We start from the raw sequence: 10,809 nt of genomic DNA, 5'->3' as shown, positions 1-10,809 counted from the left end.
CCTGTTACAAACAATTTATATCTTGTTGTTGTCCTCACATTGCATTGGCGTTTATTAGTATATTTTACTCACGTGATTATGTTCCATCTTGTTTCAAATCTATAACGTAATACAATACATATTATTGTAAATTTGATTCCCTGTTTTCATTGTTTCTATGTTGTTATGTTATCTCTGGTGCAGGTCGTCATTGTACAGGAGAACTGGTTCTCAATTGACTTAATAAAGGATTTTTTCTTTGACACATGAGGATATAATGCAGTCAGCTTTTCATGCTTCAGCAAAGAGGTAATATTTGTAATCTCTTCATTCGAATTTAGGATTCAAGACATTCACAGGTATTTGTAGTTGTTTCTGTGGCCGTGTAACTGATGGGCTGTTGAAATTACAGCATCTCCTCTGACTTCGAGCCAGAGCTGCTGATGAAAAGTTAATGGTATCAGTGAGCCCCCCCCCCCTCCCCCGGGCAGCAGTAATGATGAGGTTGGACTCCATGTCAGCGACCACCATCGGTGCTCAAGGCCAGGAGGGAAGCCTTGCTGTAGCTGCAGAGGGTGGGGACTCCTCTGCCTGTGTGTCCATCAGCTGACTGCAGGAACCATCCACTCACAGCGGATGATGGGAGGTCCTGCAAGTGACAGGGATCGATGTTCAATCTGAAGCAGCATCACTTTGTATGGATTATCTCATGACCTTTCACACCAGCTGTCAGATGCTGAATTTGTGGAAGCAGCTGAGACTATGATCAACCTACATACACTTCATTTTGTTACAGTTACGTTTTGCTCCGACAACTTAGCTGAGAGACATCCACGGTGATGAAGCTCCAGCGCAAGTTCATAAGACTATTGCGGTTTGTTTGCTTGAATCAACGTTTCATTAGCATGCTTTCTGTTTTCATCTCCTCCATCACTCCCTAGCCCTCAAATCCCAGGATGTCAATGCCAGGATCAGCTGTTTATCATCAGCTGGTCGGTCTCATCTGCCCCAATAGCTCTGCGATTGCACCAAACTCATCAAAGGCCCAGTGTGAAAGATATACATGGGTTTATTGGCAGAATTTGAACAATGTCAGGAGGATGGCTATGTGTTCATACGCCCATTAAACTAACTGAGTGTTAATATCGCTGAGACGGCTGATGGAAAAAGTGCACATACAAACACTGAGGTGTGATTAACATGAATGTGTTTTTTAATATCACACCAAACGGCAGCTTCTTTGTGCCAAGTAACATCTGTTTTAATGTTTCTGTTCTGCAGTAGCTATAGCACGGTTCAAACCTGAACCTTTAAGCACTGTTCACATTCTTCTTTTGTTCTTTTTATTTGCACTGACTTTTACACAACATTTGAAAACGGAAGACAATGGGATAACTGTCTTTGTGGTGAGAGACTTAACTCAGTGGGTTGTAGAAGAATCAATGCTGAGCATCATTTTTCTCTCAGGTCTACTCTACTATGCTGTATGAAGTCCAGCATGTTGAATCTCTTGTTTTGTTTTTTGTTTTACTCATTTAAATCACCCCAATTTCATGAGGGCTGTAACAAATAATTAAAGTCAGGGTGGGAGATCATTTTCTGGAGCATTTTTTTACTGTATTGGTTTAAATCCTCTTCACAATTGGCCAATTGTAACCAATAATTAATGCATTGTCACCAAAATGATGATGTCAACTTCTTAAACGTGAATATGTTCCATAGTCTTAATACACAAATTAATGTGGTTTTCTGATTACAAACTAAAGTCATATTTGACGCCTCAAGATTCACACCAAATCGTCACTCTGAAGACTCCATTCTGAGTGGTTTTCACTCTAGATAGATATATAGATGGATGGATGGACAGACAGACAGACAGACAGAGAGATAGATAACACACCATTGAACAAAATTATGTTGCATAAAATATAACTTACTTTGTGAACCTTTGTGGTTTTGTCTCCCTCACATATACTGTGGAAATGATTCTGTGTACATCACTAACATGTTAGCAGTAGGCTTGGGAGGAAAAAAAAAATCTTTGTGATAAAAATAATACAGATTACGTGTGAAGGTAGCCATGGATACAACATCCAGTCACCCTTGTCAGTGCATATATGGAGAGATTTGTGTTTCCACTTCAAGTAGTTGTCTAAATGCTGTTGTCAGATAGCTGCAGTGTATGTAGGTGGATCCTGACCCCAGGGAGTCACAGTGTTACATAAGCTTGATGGATATGAAATACAGCCTCCATTTAATAATTAATAGTTCCACTGAAAAGTTTTGCTGGAAAACTGTTCCACATTCTGGAAATGATTCCAAAATGATGATGATGTGAGACATATGAGTGTTTGCATGTGTTCCTTTAAATGTTAGATGAAACACTGAGATACATTTTTTTATAGTACTTTTTTTGTCCACTTATCGCTATTATGCAGATTTTATCGCACTTATGCTTCCTGGGAATTCTTTCACTGACTAAAGCTGTGCCCCAGCCACTCTCACATCCACTCATCCACTACGTAAAAACACACAGAAATTTTGGACATTATGAATCATCATCTCTGACAGCAATTACACACTACTGATACTAAATGAGCCGAGTCGTTTGTCTATTGATAAAGTCTGGAGACAATCTGAAACCACCAGAGATGGCAATCATGGGTTTGATTTGATTGAAATATTGACTGAATAATGTGAGTGCCGTTGATGGAAAATGTGTTTGATTTTGATCATGGTTGAAACGCACCTGAGTAAAGTCATTCACATCTGTAAACTGTCAACATTTCAAAAGATACTTTATAGTGACTCTGATAACGTGACTGTTTTCAGTTTATTGTCGTTTCTGTTGTTCAAGCCCTGTTTATTAGTTTAACAGCACGTCTGCAGCAGAGTTATCATCATGATTGTTCCTGTGGGATTTATGGCCTTTGAGTTAGGTTTTAACCTTAATGTACTGAGTACAGCAGTATATTATGGCTCCACTGACAAGGGTGAGTCAGCAAAGTCGTGTTTTCACATTCTGAGTTAGAGGTGGTTTTGCACGTGTTCCCAGTCCAACAGGGCAGAGACACTATTGGACAATCTTACACGTTTAAATCGGAACATCATTTTCCACTAAATGAAACCTCAGTCTGACACTATGCATCTCCTGAAGTTACAATCCATGCACAAAAACAAATCTGTTCACTTATTCACACACACAACAATTGGTGTTTGACATGTGTTCAACAGTTTGGGAATATATTATTTTCCAAGTGCAATATGTTCACATGGGTTTCAATCCTGTATGTGTGTGAGTGTGCAAACCTGTCTTTGTGGGGACTGTCTTTGGCAGGTCCACACAACTTTAACAGACTTTTTGAGGATTAGGACCTTGTTTTAGGGTAAGGGTTAGGGTTGGGCATTTAGTAGTGATGGTTAAGGTTAAGGCAAGGCACTAGGGAATGCAATATATCTATGACTGTCCACACAAAAAAAAAACCAGTTTTGTGTGAATAGGTGTGTGTGTGTGTGTGTGTGTGTGTGTGTGTGTGTGTGTAAATGAAGCTTTCATTTCCTACTGCTCTATTTTCACATTTAAAGCGTTTATTAATATAAGGAATGAAAGGAAAAGGTTTCTGTTCAGCTCGATTACTGGAGCTCTTTACTTGTTTCTTGTTACATCAAACATTGTGGATGTTTCACGATTGGTTCTTGTTAGATTGTTTGTTAGAAGTTACACCATAGCTTTATTTTACATTGTCAAATAAAAAGCATAAAAGATTGTAAAGATGCATCGTAGATAAAAAGCTGAAGTGTTGATGTAATGTGACGCCCATTTTCTCCTCAATCAAAGTCAGTTTGACAGAGGAATTGAACAATGTGCCACATATTTTCCAGTGACATCAGGGAAGGTCGGGACGAGAGATTTAGCCTGTTCATCCATCTATGTGGCACTGAATAGATCCAAACCGAACCAAGAGTTCTGTACGTGGATGGATGTGATGATGGTTTAGGAAAAGTGAATACATTTAATACTTTTGTATCATTGATTGGCTAACGAACTTCCTCTGTATTACATAATATTAGAAATGTGTTGGCGTTCAATATTACATTTCACTACCGAAGAAGTTAATCTCCAATAAGCTAATAAGAATGCAGCGTGCTCTTTGACCAGCACGCTATCGGCTGCCCAGAGGCACGCAGTTAGAGGCTATGTGCACAGACGGAGCTTGTTTCCCAAAAGAGAAGAGGAAGACGGGGCTTAAAACGTGTGTGTGTGTGTGTGTGTGTGATTTGTGTTTTTAAAAGGCTGCTGCTTGTTTCATGAATGAATGTACAGTATGTCAAGAAGATCTGAAGTGCATGGGATAAATATGAGGCAGAAACATATGGTTAGTTAATGTTGTTGTGTTTCAGTTAATGTGTTTGTGTTTTAGTTAATGTGGTTGTGTTTTTTTATATTTGTGTTATGGTGAAGACAATGTTAAAACAGATTTAATACAATTGAAATCGCAACAAAAAGTATTCTGGAATACTTGAATACTTGAGTCAGTACCCAGCCCTATTCCTGAACATATGATTTTTTTGTAATCCATCTAACAGTTGTGAAAACCCTTTTAACCCTGAACCAAATTGTTTAGATCCACTCAGCTAAAAATAAAATAGAGAGTATAAAACCATGTTGCCATGAAATCCAGCCACAGCTGCTCAGTGCTGCAGTAACTGTGAGCTGCAGGTGGAATCAGTCTTTTGTATCTGTGAAACTGCAGGGCAGAAGCACCAATAACCCATCGCACAGTGATGTATGATGCTATTACACTCCAGACAACAACATCAGTCAGCAGCCAGCTTTGGTCTGTGCTCCAATAAAGTTCATAAACATATACCGCTCAAGAAGACTTCAGCTATTAACACCTTTCTGTAACAAAATCATTAATGCATGACTAATGGCGTCGGTGGTTTTAAAGGCAGAGTGAAAGCTACCAATGTCTTTGAGAGGAAGGAAACAAGAGAAGCTCATGTAGAAGACAGGGAAAAACTGTTTTGATTAAGCAAACTTAGCAGGACTTTTATGAGCCTGTGATGCTGGTCCATAGCTAAACCATGGGCACAGAGAGGGAGGGAGAGAGGGAGGGAGGGGGAGAGGGAGAGAGAGCTCCTGTTGCCTTTGCAGCCCTGAACAGATAGAGAGGTGACTTTTTTTTTGTCTCTGAGGACACTTACCCTGCAGACTCTGGAGTTCCTCCAGCAACTAAATAACTGCTTTAGATCATTTGGACTTGGCACCCGCGGCAGCAGTCACCAGAAAACATCTTTAGGATAAAATCTGAAAAACTGGCCAAGAAATTGTAATGGCCAGTCCAGATAACTGTCAGGCAAGACCAATGTATTTCCCTCCTTATTCATACTCTGTGCAACACTTTTGGGGTAATATTGGTGGATTCATATTCTCCTCCAGTGGGGAACCTTCAAGGCCATCTATGCCTAACATTAATTCTGGACCAAAAAATAATTAAATATTATATTAAATATTAAATTATATATATATATATATATATATATATATATATATATATATATATATATATATATACATATGCATATATTTAAAAAAAATCTATGTTATTTAATTTAATACAATACATTTAATAAATGTTCTCTCATCTATGTTCTAAAGTTAAGTTTACTATCAAGTTCCCATCAGCAATGAAAGGGTTACTGCCATGAAACATGTTATCCAATCAGAATCGTACATCTCTATTAGGCCTGGTTAGCTGGCTCATTAATTCGTAAGTTAGGACTTCTTGAATCCCGGAGAAGGCCAAGCTGTGTGTTTTGGTTTGGATGTGATCCAAATCACTTTGATTTTAAGTGGGTGGGCCAAAAACAAAAGAACAGCGCAGGTCTCACTGCAGACCACAGACTCACTACACGACACGCCCCCCAGAGTGCAACAGGACGGTTTTGACTCTGGATTTGAAGAGGCGGAAGAGAGCCAGAGTTGTGGATGTCTGGTGGGAGTGAATTCCAGAGATGGGCTTCTGATAAACAGCCACATACCAAGAAGATAAGATAACATGAAAGTGCTGGATGCCCTCCACTGTCACGCTTTGTTGATTGTGTCACATTCTTCTTCTTTGTTGGCGAGCTACACTGTGTGTGTGTGACATCATGCTAACGATGTAGCGGATGCAGCTGTCACATCAGGACCACACACAAGAGCAGGCTGTACCATACGTATCTAAACTGCCCTGCGATGCTTGAAAGAAATGGGGTTTATGATGTCACCTGTGTGAGGTTAAGTGTTTTGGACAAACTGACAGAGAGATCGTCCACTGCATGTTCACTTACCTGTAACCATTCCCCTATGAGATAGTACTTACTGTCAATCACGTTGCAGGAAAATGTCATTGTAAATCAAGTGAGATGTAGGATCATTTTCTCATTGGCTTATATACTAAGGTCGCCATTCAAATGAATACAGGTTTCATTATTTATTATTCATACTGTTTAAGGATTGAGTATTTTGCACAAGGTTCTTTCCAGTGACCTAGAATCCAGGGTCACACGAAATGATCCAGTCTACATCCGAAGGCACAAACTGGCTGGACTGGACGTAAAAAAAACCTGCAGGACAATCACACAGGAGGCTTCCATTTGGACCCAGCTCTGTTCCCTCGCTGTTTATTTCCTCCTCTGCATGTTCTTCATAAATGGAAACCAGTGACAAGGTTTTGCAACCGCATGTTCACAGATGTCACCTGCAACCAGGCCACTGATACCACTGGTGTCCACTCATACGTGTTGTACTTTAGCATCTTTTTCTAAAGGTGGGAACGTAATTAAGAAAATGTCACATCATGTTCTTTTGAAGACGACCCGAAGACCTTTAACTCCTCAGGAGAATGTTCACTGATGTAAATCGAGTGAGTGGTAGACTCATTTTCCCATAGACTTCTTTTCAAACAAACGTATTTTTGCAAATATAATCTTTTATATTATATTAAAAAGTTCTGCTTTGCCCTCAGCTCACAAACTGGAAGACTGAGTCCACTTTTATATTTTCAGCTGGCCACTGTTAGTGAATGATAACACATAGATAAATGAAAATAAATGATGTCTTGACCGAACATGCAGCCACCAGCTGTATTTGCTGTATTTTATATTAAATGCAGCTGTAAACATGATGTGAGTTTGCTGCTGCTGATGTGCTTCATTCTGTCAGTATTTTAGGAAAATTGACAGAGGACTTAGTGTGAAGGCAAAAATACAACAGTCAATAAATTCATAAACAGCAGAAGTGAATATTTACTCAACACTTCACTTTTGTGACTCTGCAAATATTCCGTCATATATGGAACTCGGCAGAAACCAATCAGGGTTCTTATAGGTGTTCTTCTTATTATTCTTAGGTTTGACCTGTGTCCTCCTCAACATCACAGATATGGCTTTGTGTCCATCTTTCCTCCAGTCTGTTCTGTCTTAATTTGTCAGGCGTATTGACAATAGATACACAGGTGTGTTGTGACAACAGCGTGCTCAGAGGGGAGGTGAAGGACAACAGCCAATCAGGCGGCTGAGTCCTGACGTGGCACATTTGTCTGATTTGAATCACAGGAGTCTGTGTGAGAGAGTCTGACACCAAAACTGACATGTGACGTGAATGTGAACAGAAGACAGACACACATTTACTTAACTGCCTGTGTCATTTTCAAAACCCTGTTGTGGTTCCTTCCCCTACTTTACTTACTAAAATATCATTGAGTGAAGAATCCTTGTGCAAATGGGAATGTGTGGACTTGAAAACCTTTCATCTTTTAAGCTTGACTGATTTGAGGATCCCTGATTGTATGTTTGCTGTTTGACTTTGTCATTTGCCTACGAGCTATATTTACTGTATGTAAATATGTCTCTTTGACAATCAGCAAACGAAAGTTTTGAGGGTCCACCCACTGTGTTACCATTTCGAAAGTATTGCACACAGTTATTAAAGCAGCATTCTTTGATAAATAGTGATACTGACATGTATTTTATTGCGTTTATTGTATGAGAGTCATAAGATGAAATGTGTGAAAAGTTATCGTGGAATTACTGCTTGACAACAATTAGAGGAAAATTGTTCATTTTATTTTGTTGATAGCAGTTCTATTTTACTTGTGAACTTGAAAACAGTTTCATAAGGGAAACAACAGATCAGGTGCTGCAAGAACAGGTGCATGACAGTGGAGCAGCTTTGCACACAAATCAAAACCATGTTGACAGGGCTCCAGTTAAAGGCTACTTTTGGGCTGAGCACGGTTGTTTAAACTATAGAAAAAAAAACGTTGCAGTAGACAGTAGTTTCTACAGGAATAAACCATGCCCAGGAACCAGTGAAGTAAGACAGTTCTGAAGTAAGTAACAGTAGTAGCCTTACTATTATGACCCACATGTTTGGGTTTGTTTGGCATAATGATTTGCGGTTCTCTCCTCCTTTTAAGTGTGTGTCTCTGTGTGTGGTGTGGGTGTGGTTTGGGTGTGTCTCTGACTGTCGGTCTCACAGGTGGATGTCAGCAACCAGGTGGCACACTGTGAGTGGCTCATTTGAGGAAGACTTGTTTCAACATGAGTGGATGAAGTGTTGGGGGCCTGGGCTATATACATTAAAAACCTGCACTTTGGACTTCCTGCTCACTCTTTCCAAACAAGGCCTTAGTCTGTGTAATTGAAATTGATAGTGGTATTAGTTAGTTAAAGGTAAATTTGATGTGTTGAGTTTGGCAAGTTGTTTTGTGTATAAAAGTTCACTTTGAAACACAAGTTGTGTTTTTTTTTTGCTCTTGAGAGAGTGTTGTGAAACAGTGTGCTCAATTGTTGATTTTTTTGTATTGATTTAAAGGTAGCAGTAGGAGAGATGGGCCATTTTTTATTCCACCTTTTCTTTTCTCCTGTTTTTAAATTAGAAGATTAGGCAAGTTTTTTGTCATCTATTTTCTGCTTTCTTTACTGGAGGTAAGATTAGGCTAATTTAAAGAAGTTTTGTTTGTTCTTTTGGCATTGCTCTTTTCTGAAGTCTAAGTAAAATTGCTGCACTTTGTTAAACTTTCTATGGAGAGAGGAGTTGGGAGTCACACACACGCGCGCACACACACACGTTAAGATTGTATGTTTTTTTTCTAAATACAAGCTGTTCCTGAATTTGCTTCCTTAATAACCTAAACTTTTTTTTCCTAATAGACAGCCAACTGTTTAAAATGTGAGGTACACTGATTTTGGACAATTTCAGGCATCATTTGCATAATCACATGCCTGAAAATCTACACCCTGCCTGTGCCTCATTAAACTGTGATGGTTTGACCACACATTGAATACTTAGGTGTATTTCAACCCTTTTATCATACACCTGCTGGGGTGCAATCTCCTTTCAACTGATGAAGAAACTGTAGCCTCTATCCCCACACTGACTTCATCAGACGGTGCTAAACCATCACTGAGTGTTTTGACCTTCAACCACAACACAACACATTTGGCTTCCAGCATCCCACTTTTCGCCAAACGTGTAACAAGGCTCATTCTCCTTCCAACAAGCTGCTTGATTTTGGTAACTTCCCTTCAGACCTAAAGGTGATAACAGCTGCTATGTAATTTGGCTTGGAAACCTCAACAGCCAGACTCCACATTTAACAACTAAGTGTGCCACGCCTCACCACCCTGCACTCTTCAACCAGAGGCTGGTACTCCAGGGTCTTCCTCTCTTCTGTGAGCACCTCCATAATTATGTTATAGTCCTTAGTGGAAAACAAAACAATTATTCCAGCATCAGCCCTTGTTATCGAGGAGCTGGAAACCTGGAGCGGATTATACTTTGAATTCTTAGCACCACATACACCGCCCTTGGGCAACACAGGTGTTAGATAGATAGATACTTTATTAAGTTAAATTCAATGTTACTGTCAACATCAATCAACATCTCTCTTTTTGTTCCCAGAGATGATGTTTATTTTTTTTTCTTTGGCAAAAATGTCAATCACGAGCATCTCTCAGTGATCCTTACGGCACTGTTACAAGTGGGACTTTTGTTTTTGCCTCATCAAATGTTACTGATGATTGAACGCTGATCCACTAGAGTGCACAGCATCCGTGCCAACAGACGCCTGCAGAGAACCTGTTTACAAGAGGATGTTACCCAACCCTGCCTACTCCCTCAGCCTGCCGTCCACACACTGCCCGTTGGGTTGGCAGTGGTAAAGAATGCAGTTATTCACATTATATTTCTGATAAGAGTTGGTGGAGATGCAACCCACCCGAAAAGAAGAGTAAATGTTGGATTTACCTTTATAAGAAGGGCAAAAACATAACTCCATACAATTACTGATCTGATTATGTGTCTTCTGAATGTATAGTTGGGCCTCAGAAGTCTGTTTGGAGCCTGCTGGAAAAATTCCAAGCTTGACCACAAAAGGAATGTGCCAGAACTAAATAAAGGGAGTCCTCCACAGACTCCATCTCCCAGCAGGTCATACAGTTTTTGCACTTGAGTGTGTGAAATCCATGCAGTAAAACTGAATCCTCAGTCTAGCGGGACCTTCCACCTTTGCAGCCATGATGGCCATGAGATGAAACCTTTTAAGAGCGCCAACATCACGCACGCTGTCACGGCCATTTCTGCCAACTGGAACGTCTGTGTGACGCAGTCCTGTCCGTGGGTTATCTTCTCTCTCTTACTCTCTCATTCTAACACACACACAAAATGCCTTATCTCTTCACCTCTGAGGTACTGCATGTGGATATGACTTCCTGCTAAATCAGTGGATCAGTACACATCATTATACAGTGTGTACAGTTGGTATGTAGTCTTAGGACACG

The sequence above is a fragment of the Solea solea genome, chromosome 6 (genome assembly GCF_958295425.1).
Source record: "Solea solea chromosome 6, fSolSol10.1, whole genome shotgun sequence".
In the NCBI taxonomy this organism is placed as follows: Eukaryota; Metazoa; Chordata; class Actinopteri; order Pleuronectiformes; family Soleidae; genus Solea; species Solea solea.
Note: the sequence above shows the minus strand (reverse complement) of the source record.